A 17,452-nucleotide genomic window follows, 5' to 3' on the forward strand; every position below is an offset into this window, starting at 1 on the left:
CATGGCATCCTAAATGCCCACCTATGGTTTAAAAATAAATAAAGATACGAGTATTTTTAGTCTCAAGGAAATTACAAAAAGGGTCATAATTATAAAGAGGACTTATTTCATATATTTTTAGATAAATTAGTTGTGTTCCTTTCATCATAATGTGTCCAAACTGCATGCTTTTGAAGTGCATTTTTGACAATGGTCACACCCATACAAACCACACCCAAGCGGGAGGAAGGAAGGAAATGTTTTATTTAACGACGCACTCAACACATTTTATTTACGGTTATATGGCGTCAGACATATGGTTAAGGACCTCACAGATATTGAGGGAGGAAACCCGCTATCGCCACTTAATGGGCTACTCTTTCCGATTAGCAGCAGGGGATCTTTTATATGCACCATCCCAGACAGGATAGCACATACCACGGCCTTTGATGTACAAGTCGTGGTGCACTGGGTGGAGCGAGAAATAGCCCAATGGGCCCACCGACGAGGATCGATTCCAAACCGACCGCGCATCAAGCGAGCGCTTTACCACTGGGCTACGTCTCGCCCCTCCCAAGCGAGAGTTGCCGGATACCACACATATATTTATGGAAACTTTGCTCACCAAACCTTACAAAAACCCTCATTTGAATAAAGGTTTAGCTATTCAGTTTTTTACAAAATCAGCTTGTTTGAAAATTACCCAAAATTATCGCGCCCCACTTTTGTCACCCGGTGTATGAATACCAAGCCTCATAACAGCTAAACCATTTGCACATGCTGGTAACAAATAAATTGTCATTTTTAAAAATAACTCCTTGGCTATCACTAAGCTTAATAATTTACTTCCTATTGAAAATAATTAGCCTACAAACATGGATCTGTGAAAAACCAACAAGCGAACTCTTTGCGCACAAGGGAGCTAACTGTATACTGCTACCTATGTATACGGGGCATCTCAGAGTATGTGCCCAAAACAGTCGTTCTTGAACCTTTAGTGGATGTCAGCGGATGGAGTCAAATGGTGGATTGAATGATTTATTGATTGATTGATTGGTGGATTGATTGGTGGATTTATTTATTTATTTATTGATCGAGATCTTGACGGACATTTGGTCGGTCAGGGTCAGTGTAATGGTATTTACCGGCCTCGGCACAATGAAGTGATGCAAAATACTAAAAGCTTAACATATTATAGACATTAAAGAAAACACAGAGTTTGAAGCTTACTTTAATATATTATAAGCAGGAAGAATTATATCACACTTTTACGATTTCGTTTTTCCAATAATTTTTTACCTCTTAAAAAACGGCGATGGTCTAATATACCACGTGAAAATCGAATATGTTCATTATGCTTCTCGAACGACATCGGAGATGAGTTTCACTATTTATTGATATGTGAAAAGTTTAACGATGAAAGACAAATACATTTAAAGAAATTCTACATTATTCGGCCCAGTGTCATTAAATTCGCACAGCTGTTTAAATGCAAAAATGCTGGCACAATAAGAAAAGTCAGTTTATCAATATTATAAACAAAGCGTGTTTTCCCTGAAAACCTATTTGTAGTTATTGTTCTGTTCTGTTCTAGTGTCGTGGTTAAGCCATTGGACATACGGCTGGTAGGTACTGGGTTCGCAGCCCGGTACCGGCTCCCACCCAGAGCGAGTTTTAACGGCTCGGTGGGTAGGTGTAAGACCACTACACCCTCTACGTTCCCACTAACCACTAACAATTTAACTCATTGTCCTGGACGTACAGCCCAGATAGCTGAGGTGTGTGTGCCCAGGATAGCGTGCTTGAACCTTAATTGGATATAAGCATGGAAATAAGTTAAAATGAAATGAAAATGGTATTTAGGGTCAAACATAGAGCTGTTGTTGCTTTAGAGAAGGAATTTTTGTCTACTCAGTAGTAGGCATTCCGTGTTTTTGCTATAGAAGAAGAAGGAAATCTTTTATTTAACGGCGCACTCTATTGTTTTCTAACACATTTGTTTTGCTATAGAGTTTTATCTCTGGCTGGGAGAGCGATCATAACCGTCCAAATAAATGTTCGTCTGGCGTTCAGACGGGAGAAGGAAGGAAAGAAGTAAATGTTTTATTTAACGACGCACTCAACACATTTCATTTACGGTTATATGGCGTCGGACATACGGTAAAGGACAACACAGATATTGAGAGAGGAAACTCGCTGTCGTCACTTCATTAGCTACTCTTTTCGATTAGCAGCAATGGATCTATTATATGCACCATCCCATAGACAGGATAGCACATACCACGGCCTTTGTGTACCAGTCGTGGTGCACTGACCGGACGGCAGAGTACTCGAGCTAGTGGGATCGTGTTATTAGTACTGGGGTCGTGTATTAAACTCAAGGCCGTCGAGTTTGGGTTTTTTCACATAGACAGTAAATACCATGCCCTTTTATATAGGCCTACTTTAGTCTAGTTGCAGGAAAGGGATCTACCTCAGTCGGTAGAGCATCCGCCTGAGGTGCGTAGGTCCAATGATCAGTTCATCTTGGTGGACAGAGCCGGTTTAAGGATCCGCGAGGCCTGTACCACAAATACCTAAAAGCTGGGCGCCCTTCCCAGGATATATATTTTTTCAACCCCCTCGTGGAGAGGGGGAAAAATGATCTGGAGAAAATAAATGTATACATCAGCGCGGGTCCCTCTAAAGCACGGTGCCCGTAGCACGTGCTACATGTGCTATTAGGATAAACCGGCTGTCACTGGACCCATTCTGTGATTAGGGGCTTGATGCGCGGTCAGTCTAGGATCGATCCCCGTCGGTGGACCCATTGGGCTATTTCTCGTTCCAGCCAGTGCTCCACAACTGGTGTAACAAAGGCCGTGGTATGTACTATCCTGTCTGTGGGATGGTGCATATAAAAGATCCCTTGCTGCTAATCGAAAAGAGTAGCCCATGAAGTGGCGACAGCAGGTTTCCTCTCTCAATATCTGTGTGGTCCTTAACCGTATGTCCGACGCCATATAACCGTAAATAAAATGTGTTGAGTGCATCGTTAAATAAAACATTTCCTTCCTTCCATTCTGTGATTAGGTTTTCCTCGTCCCGACCAGTGACCCAAGACTGGAATATCAAAGGCTGCGGTATGTGCTGTTCTGTCTGTAGGAAAGTGCATATAAAAGATCTCTTGCTACTTGAATTTGTTTTGGAGGGTTTCCTCTGAAGACAATGTGTAAAAATTACCAAATGTTTGAAATCCAATAGCAGATGATTAATTAACCAACATGCTCTAGTCGTTAAATAAACAAACAAACAAAACACCCCCACCCCAAAAACAAAACATAACCCGCACTAAAAACAACACACACTCACACACACACACACACACACACACACACACACACACACACACACACACACACACACACACCACAACAATAGCAACAACAAAACTTGAACTTTTTTTTGTTGAGACTGGTCGAAATAAACCAACAAAAACCAACCAAACAAAAATTACACAAGTCCATTGACGGTGATGGATCCTGCGACTCATCGTACCTTAGGAAAGCGCTCTACAAATGATCGCTAAGTTCTGGCTCTTCCAAACGAACACTGCAGTCAAATAGCCTACTGAACGTAGAGGGTCAGGATAGATGGGCTGCATAAAGCTTATTATAGACATATACGTCCGTAGGGAAGATATTCTCTACCGTTGAAAATTACGCCTAAGCTCCATCAAAATGCGCACCCATTCTCGTTGGCTTAATCCTACAGGACATTCCAAATTCCATAGCACCATACCACCCACAGCCTGTTACCGGCTACAGTCGGACTGCTGGTGCTCCTTGTACCTGCCAGTGCAGGCGGTTCCCCCTCCTTCCCACCCTCACCTTTCCTGTCCTGGACGGAGGAGCCGGGCGGGGCCGGCATCTGTGCCCAGGACAGGCGTGCGCTACAACAGCTTGCTCTGAATGTGCACGTTAAATAATAATTCCATCCAATATCTAGAATGGGGCACAATCTCTAGTGAGTTCAGGCGCGGCGGAGCAAGGGACGGCTGGGGTGGGTGGGGTGTGGTGGCTTGTCTCTAGCTCTGAATCAAATTGGTACCGTAATAAATTAAGGCAGAGATGAATTTTACTTGTTGAAGGAAGGAAATTGCATTTCATGACATCTAGTTTTCAAAATATTACAGAAAACTTTGCGCCCTCGATCTGTCAGCCCCTCCAATGTCTACATACTTCCGCCGTGCCTGGAATTGGGGGGGGGGGGGGGGGCACAAGCCCTTTTTTTAAACTTTGAAAACAAATTAAAATAAAATAGGACCAAAACACACACAGAGACAACAAAAAAGAAACAATAATTTTTTATCTGAGTGTTGTGGACACGCCCCCTACCCCACCGCTTCTCCGATTCCTACGAGCCTAGCATGTCCCTGTTCCTTAGGTCTCAGGCGCATATCCAGGCAGTTGCTGGGGTCTGCACTCCTCGAAGTAAGCAGTGCCGTGAATTCCCCGTGTTTAGTGGATGCATTTATTTATTTTATCTATTTAAATATGATTATTCGTGATTTTTATTTGCATAAGTACTGTCTTTGATCAGTTATATTATTCAATTTTAAATTATTAAACGCAAACGTAATGTTAAAAATACACTTCTCAATTAAAACTAAAATAGGCCCTAAATCCACATGCAACTGGGAGAAGGGAACTACATATAAATTTGATTTTCAACTGGGTTAAGCAACGAATTAATTATTTTTTGTCTGATAGCAGGAACCCTCTGCACCCCCCCCCCCCCCACCCCACACACACACACACTCCCCTCTTCCGACGCCTGTGAAATATATGCAAAATGTAGTTTCTGTTGTCGGCGCTGCAACAAAAGAAAACAAAACAGTTACATCGTATTTTTAGACTTATGAGACAGCGACCAGTGACTTTTCTTTAATGATAAAATAGAAACAAAACAAAAACAATTACTATTTTAGGGCCGTTAATCTCAGCTTAAACTACTACAAGCACGTTTGTTCGTGTGATGGCAGAACTACATGAGAAATCCGTCGTCGCGCATTCGCAAAGATGACAGGTGTGACGCGGCTACTTTCATCTATTTTTAGCTGACGTTTCACATTGAAATTTGCCAAGTACGATAACTGCAAGCGTGTCCCACCAAACAGGTGAAAGCCGAGTGAATTTAGATCTGTAAATTTAACCTCCGTGCAAAGGTAAGTCAGTTTTTTAAACCTTAAATTGCTTAGTCGAGAAGATATTGGCCGTTGCTGAATTGTATAATATACGAAAAAAGTGTATTTGTTTGCATTAATTTCGTCTCCAAATCCGGTTTTCTAAACAAGATTGAAAACATGGCGAAATGCCATACCTGTTTATCAGGTGCGAATGAATAGTCGCTAGCAGATGACAGTTTTTTCTTCTTTAGAAGTGGGTTAATGACTGTTTGGTGTTCTTATTGGCGGGGGTGCGTTTTTCATGGTGTAGCGGTTAATCTTCCTATGTATTTTAGCCGCATAGATTTAGCCACGGTCCGGTAAAATAGTTGTCTGATTACGTGTATATTTACCTAATACGATTATCCGTTTGGAAGCTAGTACAGGAATGCCGTTCTGTATATATACTAACATCATTACAACAACCTTCAAGTCAATCCAGGGTCACAATTTTTATTATTTATTTATTTATTTATTCTTTTTAAATTAAAACTGAAACACATTTATAATAGGCCTATAGATAAATATATGTTTACAATTCAGTCTGAAATTTATTAGTGAAAAATAGTTGAAATAACCTAGTCATTATGATTATTTATTAGGCCTATGGGTATCATAGTGCTAGTATGCCTACAATATTTTAAAACTATGTAATATCGTAATGATGTCATAGCCAACCATGAATGGTTTTATAATGTCATAGTCCTAAGATACATACATAAATGATATACTTGTAACTTCAAAAATATGTAGCCAGGTTTTGATATTGGGGGTGGGGCCACCAACTCTGTATTTACACAGGTCAATTACACGGCACTGGTCAAATGTGAGAAGTGGTAGGTGTAAAAAGAAGTATGATATAGGGGAGATCATGTCTCCCATGACTATGCTGGTAAAAAAACCCAACACAAAAACAACATTGTGGTCAACAGAACAAATCATGTGTTATACATGTATGTATATATGTAAAACTTATGCTAGGATCAGACAACCAACTGTCAGCAGAAAGTTGTCCATCAACAGTTGCTTTATAATTTCCCCAACTCCCGACTTAAGACAGGTGCGATCTATCATCAGATTTACAACAAATGGGTTATACAACAATAATAGTTGTAAGAGCACTATAGCAACTGGACATTTGCAGGTCATAGGATTTCATGGGAAACACTTTTTCGGTTCATGCCTTGTGATTATGGGAACCCATCAGAAACTGTGTTTAGATTCTGTTGAATAGTCGTACTCGATATAATAATCATGGGAAACAAAATTTCGTTTCCGAGATTTTATCAACATGGTACCGAAAATGACCGTTTCCATAAAGTCCGAAGGCCTGCAGTTATAGAAGTCATGACAGCAGAAAGTTGGCCAACTTTCTGCTGGCAGTTGGTAGTCTAAGACTAGCATTATAAACAGTGGGGTCCAAACTGTGTATAGCTGACCAGGCTATTTCAAAATATTATTCAAAGATACTTGTTTAACTTTGTAGGGGCCGTCATTGTCAGTAGGGCCACCACGAGTCCAAAATATTGGACTTGAGGGTCAAACTCGACCCAGACCCGAGTACCCGACACTTACACTAGACGATAATGAATTTAATACAATGCTACAGGAGCAATCTCTATAGGGGTTTCGGGAACATGCTACTACAGTCATTGGCTACCCTGGACCTAGATACTGTTATAGGTGATTGCTTACAGTTTAGAATGGTTTAAAATGTGCTTGTACGTTATATTCAACACCGCGATTCTTTTCCTTTCTAGATTATTCTAGAGTAAAAGAAATCAGACAGCATTACCCATTATGCATTCAATACAAATTCTATACCTGTATTCATATTGGGTTGTTATTTTCTACATGTTTGTTATACATTTATGATTATGCATACGTATGTATTAATTTTGCTAGTTTGTAAGCTGTACATTGTTACTGGGTATTTTTATGTGAAAATAATACTTTTTTTAACTTAGTACTGTCGCTTATCATTATGACCGGTATACATACAACAGTCATGGCTCGAAATACCAGTCTGCAAAAGGCAGTCCATTGTTAGACCTAGCAAATGAAAGAAATCCACCTGCTAAAACCATACAAAAAATTGCAGATAATGTTTCAAGAGAAAGAAAGAAATGTTTTATTTAATGATGCACTCAACACATTTTATTTACGGTTATATGGCGTCAGACATATGGTTAAGGACCACACAGATATTGAGAAAAGAAACCCGCTGTCGCCACTTCATAGGCTACTCTTTTCGATTAGCAGCAAGGTACATACCACAGCCTTTGATATACCAGTTGTGGTGCACTGGCTGGAACAAGAAATAGCCCAATGGGCCCATCGACAGGGATCAATCCCAGACCGACCGCACATTGAGCGAGCGCTTTACCACTGGGCTACGTCTCGCCCCTTTTTCAAGAGAGTATATATCTTATGTATGTATGTATGATTATCTCATCTACTGTTTACCGTGTGATTATGTTACGGGTCATATAGACTTGCATGCAGTCTCAACTGATGCTTCTGCATTTTAGGCATACACCATATACAAGTATTTCTTAATCTCGAACACTGTAGAATGGACACACGTATTTCTTTGTGACTGGCTGCATGCATTTTTCAGACACAGGGCTATAGCTCTGGCACTCGTAAAATTCGCCAATTGTGAATTTTGAAAGCAGTTAGCGAATTTTATTTTAATTTGGCGAAATAAATTTCATGTAATAATTGACATTTTAAAGAAAATATCTGTCGATTTCGGCAATTTTTGAAGTTTAATAGACAATTTGGCGAATTGTTTTGCTCGCCCAGAGCTAGCCCTGAGACATGTACATCACACACCTTCAGTCTAGATGTCTCTCATTGAATGTGATGTATTTCAATATCTTTTGTGCTGGACTGCATACACGTGTAAGCCACATCCATTCTACAGTGTTCGAGATTAAAATTTGTTGGCAGTATCCCAGTTGGATACTAACATTTCAAAATCTGGTGTCCCACCTGAGAATGGGTTCTTGAAGTCTGGTATCCAAAATTAAATTCTGGTATCCCCGGGATATCGGGATACTGTTAATCTCGAACACTGTTCTGTATGACTCTGTAATTACTATTTTAATTACATCAGGGCTCGAACTTAAGAATTTGTTTCCCACGGCAATTTTAAAATAATTGCTTTGGGCGAAACAGCTCACTGATGGCATTTTTCAGCCTGACTAGAGCATTTTTTGTTAAAAAGTGACACTGGCAGCAAATAAACATGACTGAAAGGTTATTTTGCTATATGTAGACATATTTATAAAGTGTGCAAATTGTTAAATATTGACAGATAATGTACACCAGGTGTATACATTTTGTCTTTGTTCAGGAGCTTTATCGACTGCACAACGGTGCTGTAGGTGATGCTCTCTATGTGCAGCAATTTATATCTTAATGACGGCAATTGCCATCGTTAAGTTGGAGCCCTGTTACATAATACACTAAAATATTGTTCACACACACTCCAAAGCCCTCCTCTCACTCGGGTCAGTCTTGTTTCCAGTAGCCCATTGCTTGATGGCAACATGTTTCCTCTCATTATCTGAGTAATCCTTGAAATCATACATGTTTGTCTGAGGCCATACAGCCATAAATTAAAATGTGTTAAGTCATCATTAAATATCAAATTCCTTCCTTCCTTCCTTCCTGTCCCATTATGAAGTGAGTACATGTAGCAGCATAGGAATGTTTGTTTTGTTTAATGACACCACTAGATCACATTGGTTTATTAATCAGTGGCTATTGGATGTTAAACATTTGGTAATTGTGACATGTAGTTGTAAAGGGGAAATCTTCTGCATTTTTCCATTAACAGTAAGTGATCTTTATATGCACCATCCCATAGGATAGTACATACCACAGTCTTTGATATATACCAGCTGTGGTCCACTAGCTAGAATGATAAATTGCCCGATGGGGATCGATTCTAAGCTGTTAAGTAGTACCATACCACAGACAGGATAGTATATACTACAGTCTTTGATATATACCAGCTGTGGTCCACTGGTTAGAATGATAAAATGCCTGATGGGGATCGATTCTAAGCTGTTAAGTAGTACCATACCACAGACAGGATAGTATATACTACAGTCTTTGATATATACCAGCTGTGGTCCACTAGCTAGAATGATAAATTGCCCGATGGGGATCGATTCTAAGCTGTTAAGTAGTACCATACCACAGACAGGATAGTATATATTACAGTCTTTGATATATACCAGCTGTGGTCCACTGGCTAAAATGATAAAATGCCCGATGGGGATCGATTCTAAGCTGTTAAGTAGTACCATACCACAGACAGGATAGTATATACTACAGTCTTTGATATATACCAGCTGTGGTCCACTAGCTAGAATGATAAATTGCCCGATGGGGATCGATTCTAAGCTGTTAAGTAGTACCATACCACAGACAGGATAGTATATACTACAGTCTTTGATATATACCAGCTGTGGTCCACTAGCTAGAATGATAAATTGCCCGATGGGGATCGATTCTAAGCTGTTAAGTAGTACCATATCACAGACAGGATAGTATATACTACAGTCTTTGATATATACCAGCTGTGGTCCACTGGCTAGAATGATAAATTGCCCGATGGGGATCGATTCTAAGCTGTTAAGTAGTACCATACCACAGACAGGATAGTATATACTACAGTCTTTGATATATACCAGCCGTAGTGCACTGGCTGGAATGATAAAATGCCTGATGGGGATCGATTCTAAGCTGGCTGTTAAGTAGTACCATACCACAGACAATATACCATAGATAGTATAGCACATACCACAGCCTTTGGTATGCCACTTATGGTGCACTGGCTGGAATGAGAAATAGCCCAATGGGTCCACCGATGGGAATGGATCCTAGATGGATTGTACATCAGGCTAGTGCTTTACCATGCACTGGGCCGTGTCCCGCCCCTGTTCCAGTGTAGTGATATATACATACATGTTTATATTGAATTTCTACAATAGTCTCATACCGTAACGCTGAATGGGTGGTTTGATGACTCTTGACAAAACATCAGGCTTGTCAGAGTGAATGTGGCTTTATTACTTTTATATACATGTGCTTTTAAGGCGTAGAGCAGTATACGCCTGTAGGGGACACAATGGTAACAATATTATACCAGTGAATCGGAAAGTGAATAGCGTTCAATGCTTACACAATGAAAAAGGAAATGTGGAGACACCCATGTTTTATTACATAAAAGTACATGTACATGTTGAGCGGACAAAAATCCAATTAAGTGAAGAATTCTTGTAACATGATTAGTGATTTCCCTAGAAATTAGGCAAGGCATGGTAGACCAAACACTTTTGAGGCATTTTCACCATTTTCAGGGCACTTTTTTTTATTATTATTAAAAATACACAAAAATTAATTGAAATAAACATTAATGTAATTTATGTGCTTGCTTTAATAAATGAATGGCAAAAGATATAAAAGGCATATTTTATTAATTAATAATACCTTTTTTTGGTGTTTTATAAAGGCAATTTTAGAATTAATTACTGAAAAAGGCATGTTTAATCTCAAGGCAGCATGGTGCTGATTAAGGCAAGATGGTGTTATACTATTGAGGCATGGTGCTGCACCATGCTAAAACAAGCTTGGGAAAACACTAAATATGCTCTAGTGGTGTTGTTAAACAAAATAAACTTAGAAACTAACTTTAACATCGGATGTATGATTTGAATTTATTTATTTATTTATTTTAAATTCACAAGGCCATTGGTTTGGGTGTCAGATAAAATCTTTGAAGATAAAACCCCCGTACTGTATACTTACTGAGAGTTGTGCAAGTATGTGTTTCTTGGCTTCTTGTTCTGTAGTAATTGCATGTGAAGAACTGCTGGCTGATCGATACCTGGAACCAATGTGTTAAGTTGTCTTAGCAAGTACACACCTCCGCATTATCTGTCTGGCTTATCTGTCCATGAAACAGATTCACCAAACACCTCATCGTTACGTTTACAATTTCTAGTTGTATGTTTACAAGTATTTTGTATCTGGTCTGTGAGCCCATTGGGCTATTTCTTGTTTCAGCCAGTGCACCACGACTGGTATATATCAAAGGCTGTAGTATGTACTATTCTGTCTGTGGGATGGTGCATATAAAAGATACCTTGCTGCTAATTGAAAAGAGTAGCCCATGAAGTGGCGACAGCGGTGTTAGCTCTCTCAGTATTTGTGTGGTTCTTAACCATATGTCTGATGTCATACATGTATAACCATAAATACAATGTGTTGAGTGTGTCGTTAAATAAAACATTTCTTTCTTTCTTTCTGTTCCGTGAAGAAAATTGTGGAAGTTATTATGACAAAAGAAAGTAATTTAATAATTAAGCACATTTTGAACTGTATTACAGTGTTTGACAAATGCATGAGAAAGTCACTAGCCCTCACAGACGCTTTAGCTAGTAAACTATGTATTATAGCAATACAGTTGATAATTTCCACTAACCAAGACCAAAAATTCACTGGACAACCAATGGCTGGTGGATTTGTCAAACCCTGTATATTATTTTGTAGTGTTTATCATTCATTTGGTAATTTACATTTATATCTATATAGCCTACATGTATGTACAGTTGAAATCCCGTTGGCTCAAACCCAGTCAGTGCTCGAGAAAGTGTTTGACCCATCGGGTAGTTTCACCTAACTATTCGGTCAACATTGTATTGCAACCAAAGTCAACTGATTGGGTGTTTTCTTTGTCAACAGGGTATGGGGTTAGGGTTAAGAAAATCATACAGTAATGATGAGTCATTAATTTTGTTAAAATGTTAACTAAAAAAAAATTAAGTTTGGTCATGGTGCCATACCCATTTTACTCTCTGGCAGAAACCGTGTGTATTATGCAACACTAGGAAACTAAATCCATGATTAAAAATATTGGAAACATAAATCAATAATTTTTTTCTTTCATCGTTTCCAGTATTCACATTTCTGGAACAAACCTCCTTAGCGAACACAAATACAATGACTGGCTGTATTTGATTCTATTCATGTATTTAATTCTATTCATGGATAAAATGAAACATTGTTTTGAAAATGTTAAATAACTCCTGACAAACACCTTCATTCCTCTGCCATAATATTTGATAATGCATCCCATGATGCCACCTCACCCAATGAGAGCATTACATAATTGTTGAGTGGACCCTACGACAGTGGTAGGGGGTGGAATCTAGCTTAGTTGGTTGAAACTCGCTTGAGATGCTTACGTCACAAGATCGAACTGCCTCGGTGGATCCATTCTACTGATTGGTTTTTTTGCTCGTTCCAAAGGCTGTGGTCAAAGGCCATGGAATGTGCTTTCCTGTCTGTTGGAAATGAATAAATTAATGAATGTTTAACGACACCCCAGCACCAAAATACACATCGACTATTGGGTGTCACAAATGGTAAGCATATGATGTCTGTTGGAAAGTGCATATAAAAGACCCCATACTACATTAAGAAAAATACAGTGTTTCCTTTGATGACTGTGTCAGAATTACCAAATGTTTGACATCCACTAGCCGATGATTAATCAATCAATGTTTTCTAGTGGTATTGTTAAACAAAACAAACTTTTAACTTGTGTTGTAAGATTGAACCACCTACTTTTCTCCAGCCTCCTACAACATTTTTCAAAGATAAAGAACACCCTGCTATTGAAATCCTGTCCCTTTTTGCACTGAACATTATGTCAGTGTAGGAAATCAAATTTAAACAGCAAGAAGAAATCAGACCAAACTAGATCAAGATGTTTATCTTTTAACACTGATCATTTATGCAGCAAACAAATCTGATTTAAACAGAAGAAATCAGACAAACTATAGGTCAAGACATTTTATTTTTTTGAACTAAACATTTATGTCAGAAAACCAAACAGATTTAAACAGAAGAAATCAGACAAACTATAGGTCAAGACATTTAATCTTTTTGAACTAAACATTTATGTCAGAAAACCAAACAGATTTAAACAGAAGAAATCAGACAAACTATAGGTCAAGACATTTTATCTTTTTGAACTAAACATTTATGTCAGAAAACCAAACAGATTTAAACAGAAGAAATCAGACAAACTATAGGTCAAGACATTTTATCTTTTTGAACTAAACATTTATGTCAGAAAACCAAACAGATTTAAACAGAAGAAATCAGACGAATTAGGTCAAGACATTTAACTGGGTTTTTTCTAGCTGACCTGTCAAGATTATCTTGAAGGTTAGTATTGCCTTAGGCCATCAGTACATAACTAACATATTAGTGTTTCCACTCTTGACAGGTATTCATGTTGTAAACACCTTAAAGGTTGGTTTAAACAATGTTTATTCCGCAAGCAAATATATACAGCGGTTTGGGATTGGCCAGACTGATGTCCATATTAAGGCCTTTTTACTACAGTCAGTATATACACGGCAGGTTTTAACTCAGTCGGTTGAGTGCTCGCCTGAGGTGCTTGTGTCACAGGATCTAACCACCCAGGTGGATCCATTCAACTGATTAGTTTTTTCTCGTTCTAACCATTGTGCCACAACTGGTCAATGTGGTATGTGCTTTCCAGTGTTCGAAATAAGCACTTGTCCATTTGTTTCGTTTTGAGCAATCACAAGCATCATCCTGGTACTTGAATAAAACAAGCCATTTATTTGGACAAAGGAAAATATTGGCGGACAAGTAGATTTCTTGATGTATTCGTATGGTGGACTAGTAAAACATTGTTTATTTCTATCACTGCTTTCCTGTCTGTGGGAAAGTGCATATAAAAGATCCCTTGCTGCATTAGGAAAAATGTAGTGGGTTTCCTCTGGTGACTATGTGTCATAGTTACCAAATGTTTGACATCCAATAGCCGATAATTAATTATTCAATGTACTCTATTGGTGTTATTAAATTTAACACATACATGTACATGTACACATGTATATAAATTTGATAAATCAAAATGACGGAAGTGAACAAATAATTTAATTATAAGTATTGTCTGTTATTTCTTTTATGTTCATCTGATTCACACAGTTTGCGGATACTTTTTTTTGTTCATACCCAAATGAACGTAACCGAAATAGCAGACAATCCTTAAATGTATGTGTGCATTATATGTGATGTGTTAAACCGATACATTTATTAATAATCAGCTGTTGTAGTATTGATGTCAACCATTCAATAATTCAGACATATCTATACATATACATATACATGTAATTTTCTAGGAAACCTGCTACATTTTTCCATTGACAGCAAGGGATCTTTCATATGCACGTTCTCACAGACAGGATAGCACAATCCATTAACTTTGAAATGCTAGTCATGGGGAAGTGTTTGAGGATGGGAGGATGAGCTATAGGTCCAACCCTGTGAACTGTGTGATGTAGGCCTACCTGTACGTACATATATACAGACAGACAGACACTCGGACACACACACGTTATACATGTAGTGATATATAAAAAAACCCAGAAAAGTAAACCTACACACTGTGAATATACCTGAACATGTTACTCCAGAATCTTGCAGCCTAATGACATTGTCAAATATTTGCCAAACCGTGCTTGTAAATGAGTCCTGTTTGCACTCCAGAGGAAAACTAATTTCTCCATCCCGAAGTTCACATGAAAAAAGGAATTCTGTAAATTGTCCTTGTTTGGAAACTGTGTTCTTTACAGCAGTGGGGCAGTTCTGTGTGTTTTGGTTTAACTCCAGCTTGAATACCTGTACCGTCAGCTCTGCCAGGTCACTCATTTATAAGTTAATACTCTTAGCTGTCATATTGGGTCGGGATCTAGCTTAGTCGGTAGAGTGCTTGCCAGAGGTGTTCGCGTTGTAGGTTCAAATCACCTCAGTGGACACAATCTATGATTGCTGTTTTTTTTCCACTCCTAACCAGTATACCATGACTGGAATATCCAGGCGTGGGGCAAGTAAGTAGATATCAGTGACACCTGAGGTGGGAAGGGGGCTAGAGCTGTGCCTGATACCAAAGCCCTGTTGTGTGCTTCCCTGTCTGTGGAAAAGTACATATTTTATATTTATCCCTTGCTACTGACTTGAAAAAAAAAAGAAGAGAATTTTTTTTTTTTTTTTTTTGACACCACTAAAGCACTTTGATTTATTAATCATCGGCTATTGGGTTTCAGCGTGCACTGACATGTGATGGGTAATGTGGTGTCACTTGAACCAACAACAAATAAAATGCAGGGAGTTTCCTCTCTAAGATTATAGGGGTGGGATTTAACTCAAATCTGTTGAGTGTTCGCTTTGAGGTACTTGTGTTGCAGGATCAAACCACCTCGTGCATGAATCCATTCAGCTGATTGTTTTTTTTCTCTCGTTCCAACCAGTGCACAACTGGACAAAGGCCATGATATGTGTTTTCCTGTCTATGGGAAAGTGCATATAAAAGATTGATTGGTCTGTGAGACCTAATTTGATAGCAGAATGTCTGTCATTGATTGGACTACGTATAAAGGTCAAGGATATATTTCCTGATTTGCTTGAGGTTTTTCCGAAGGACCTATGCTCTTTTAATTGAACATCTCATGCGGTTCCGTCATTGGCCGAGGTGAATCACATGTCACCTGATCCCAATGGGTCCACTGTGGAGTTTTGATCCTAGGATCCAAGCACCTCAGTCAGAGGTTGAATTTTTTTTTTTTTTTTACCACTATCCCAAAGGAATAGTGAATTTCAAAAAACACTATTCCGTCTAAAAATGTACTATCCCTTCAATTATTAATGTACCACTAGTTTTCCTGACTGTTCTACGTCGCCCTGTACCACATTGCATAACAAACAATTGTTTATATACCAGTCTAAGCATTATTGCATACTAGCTGGAATTACAAACGAACTCACTCCAAATATTAGTCTTGATCAAAAAGACATTTATTTTGTACCGGTAAGTACATGAGAAAGGTCTTAGTAGCGCGAGGATTTGTTCTTCAGAAAAATGTAGCTGAAGAAAAAGCGTAAGCGGAATAGTCGCAGGCGATTTTCGGTATTCCGTGCTTTATTTTAACTTTCATGACGGAATATTGGAAAAATTGTTTTACTATTCCGTTTGGAAATTTACTATTTTCGGAATAGTGGAATAGCGTAAAATTCGACCCCTGTCAGTTGAGCGCTCAAACAACAGCTAAATCCCACCCAAGACTAGGATGGGCTCCTGGGATGTGCTGAATAAAAACACTTCTGTGTGCAGATTTATGGGAATTTTCTTTAAGACAAACTTTGTAACAAAGACTGAGATTTTTTTAATTTATGGGTAGTGGGTGTAAAAACACTTCCTTCCACTCGGATGATCATTTCTAATGCGGCCGTTATCCATGTCTCAGTGAACTCTGACAGTGTTTGCTTAAGCATTAGCAATATTTGAATATGCGAGGATTTTTATTAACAACTGTGTGACTTTGTGTACACTGACTGGTGCTGTCAGTTTCTGTATATATACTCTGTAGTATATGTACTGTACATGCGGTATCAAGTTCGGCTACCATAAAATATGTAGCAAAGACAGTAAGATGCAGATTATGGAATCGTTCAATGAAACCATCATAGTACATTTTTACAGGGTTCGAACCTCACCAAAAATATGGTGGCCCAAAAAATAATGATGCATGTTGGCAAATTATGGTAAGCGAACCACGAGCAAGATTTCAATGTGGAATACAAATATTAATAGTGGCTCATATGTTATAGCTCTAAAGAAGATAATATTATTTGGGTGACTATAACGCCATTATTTTTTTAATATTTAACGCCCAAACAGGCGATTGGTCACATTTGTCGACCTGGTCACAGCCCGTTTTGAGCCCTGTTATTATCATCATCATGGATACTCACTATCATGATCAAAATTCTTTCCTACAATGGACGGGATTAGCTCAGTCAGTTGAGTGCTCGCTTGAGGTGCTTGCGCTGCAGGATCGAACCACCTCGGTGGATCCATTCAACTGATTGGGTTTTTTCTCATTCCATCCAGTACATGTGTACATCTCAACTAGTCAAAGGCTGTGGTATGTGCTTTCTTCTGTGAGAAACTGCATATAAAAGATCCCTTGCTGCATTAAGAAAAATGTAGCTGGTTTCCTCTGATGACTACGAGTCAGAATTACCAAATGTTTGACATCCAATAGCTGATGCCCCTGCGTGTGCCGTAACCTCACCGTGGTGCAGGGGTGTAACATTCTCTTTGAGAATGGCCAATACAGCACAAAATTGAAGTTTTGAGTAAAATTC

The 17,452-nt window shown here is 38.7% G+C and overlaps 1 protein-coding gene across 1 annotated transcript in view; it reads left to right on the forward strand.

Annotated features, from left to right (window-relative positions):
• The first annotated feature begins 5,090 nt into the window (after positions 1 to 5,090).
• The window catches only part of LOC121387641 (advillin-like), an 82,728-nt gene continuing 70,366 nt past the window's right edge, over positions 5,091 to 17,452 (forward strand). The window contains exon 1 of the mRNA XM_041518818.1: positions 5,091 to 5,185. The gene's annotated coding sequence lies outside the window, so the exon portion shown is untranslated. The remainder of the gene's footprint in view (positions 5,186 to 17,452) is intronic.

Source organism: Gigantopelta aegis, chromosome 13 (assembly GCF_016097555.1).
Source record: "Gigantopelta aegis isolate Gae_Host chromosome 13, Gae_host_genome, whole genome shotgun sequence".
In the NCBI taxonomy this organism is placed as follows: Eukaryota; Metazoa; Mollusca; class Gastropoda; order Neomphalida; family Peltospiridae; genus Gigantopelta; species Gigantopelta aegis.